General features: G+C 33.5%; 1 long non-coding RNA gene across 1 annotated transcript; it reads right to left on the reverse strand.

Annotated features, from left to right (window-relative positions):
• Positions 1-755: 755 nt before the first annotated feature.
• LOC125495168 (uncharacterized) lies at positions 756-1,273 on the reverse strand. The gene is made up of 3 exons (XR_007271853.2): positions 1,239-1,273; positions 1,015-1,086; positions 756-911 (listed from the first exon to the last, which is right to left on the reverse strand). It is a non-coding gene; the product is annotated as an uncharacterized LOC125495168 (long non-coding RNA).
• Positions 1,274-1,867: the final 594 nt, after the last annotated feature.

Genomic DNA, 1,867 nt, shown 5'->3' on the forward strand with positions numbered 1-1,867 from the left:
AAACTCTAACAAATATAAATATCATATAAGGATTCTTTTTATCCAACTCAAAGCGGGAAAGATGTTAGGTCAGAAACCCATTGTATATACATTAATGAAATGAGGTTATGAGAGGCTACCTACATAAAATACTTTGTCTAGTACTATCAATGCGTTTAATATGGTGCCTTTTCAACTTAGACAGCAGTTCTATGGTCAGACTTGGCTATAAACGATTATGTTTATTATGTCCTAGATAATATTTAGAGATATTCAGATATTCTAATATGATGTTTATAATAATAACCCCAACACATAAACTACAGGGTGAAAGAAAATAAATAAGCATTAGTATAAATACAGTAATCAAAACAAAATAAAACAATTAGCAGAACCAATATGAGAAAGAGTCTAGGAAATTGAGCAAGGAGCAGTAGAACTTGACTGAAGAGAGGAGATAAGATTAGCACAACCCGTTTTAGTGACTTTATTCCACACAGCATCAATTTGAATTTTAAAGTTGAAAGAACACAAGGAGTACTACATCAAGAGAGACAACACCTTTTGTTGAACATCACAAGATAACTAACAATCATTTCCAGGACACAAATTACGCGGAAAAACTCAAAATAATCAAATAAAACTATAACAATCAACAAAAAAAAATTCAAAAGGTTTACCTGTCAGCACCAAAAATGAGCTTAGCAGACAACTTATAGAAGTCCACCAATCCGAGAATCGAAAGATACTTCTTCACACACGACCTTAAAATAATTTGAACCACAAAGTTATCAATTCTCACAAATAAACACACAACAATCAAATGTGGTACCGAAATCCAAATAATCACCTAATTACAACAACACTTACGGATCATTAACCAATTTTTGCTCAGCTTTTCTAACAACATTCAACACAAGAGGTTTTCCTTCCTACCATTCATAATAATCACAACTTGAAATAAATTTCCCAAAATCATACAAATATACAATTAAAATAAATTAATTTATTAATGAAATTGCAAAAGAAACGCACCTCAGTTCGATAAGCACCAACTCCTAAATTCAACTTTACATGACTAGGATCCTTGTTATAAGCAACAGTGACCTAATATTTCACAACAATTCATCATCTCATATAAAAATAAATTTGATCAATCATATTAACAAACAAATCAAACGGAAAAAAAAAACAAATTCAGAAGATCAGCAAGCGAAATCGATGATAGAATAACAAATAGAGTATAGAAATTAAATTACTCCTAGAATAGGGTCTTCGGGAGCTTGAACGACATCCGGGAAAATGGAATCCAAGAGTTTTGCAGCGATCAAATATGAGAGAGATTAAGAGATTTTAGAAGTTTAAGGGCTTAAGTAGCAATCTTGAGGGAACCGGAGGTAGCAACCGCCAACCGTGAGGGGAACCTCGTTGGAAACTAAAAGTGGAAATACATGTTGATGATATTGGAAGAAAAAGGGTCTCTGTCTGTGCTAGTTGTTAAAATGTTAAAGAAACTTGACAGGCGTTGATTCCCTTGAAGTGTTTCAGGTGGTAAACCATACTGTCGCATTGCAAAAGCAAATCAATGAATGAATACGTCGAAAAGCTATTTAAAAGAAATGTATGACAAGATCAACATCACAAGGTGAAACCGGATATAAAGATGTAAGTCATGCAACCAAAGACTATGATTCATATAAGAAAAAAGGCACATGGACTGGCAGGACTGCAATCACAAGTATGCATGGACTCAAGAAAGTACATGAACCAAAGTTGCCCTCAATCGAGTAGCTGACAAAGACCAAATGCCATCTCTAGTTTTTGACTTCAAGATCTGGGGTTTGAAGATAAACTCACTTTATGGTTTTGCATTACAAGGCAATATGTA

Source organism: Beta vulgaris, chromosome 2 (genome assembly GCF_026745355.1).
Source record: "Beta vulgaris subsp. vulgaris cultivar EL10 chromosome 2, EL10.2, whole genome shotgun sequence".
In the NCBI taxonomy this organism is placed as follows: domain Eukaryota; kingdom Viridiplantae; phylum Streptophyta; class Magnoliopsida; order Caryophyllales; family Amaranthaceae; genus Beta; species Beta vulgaris.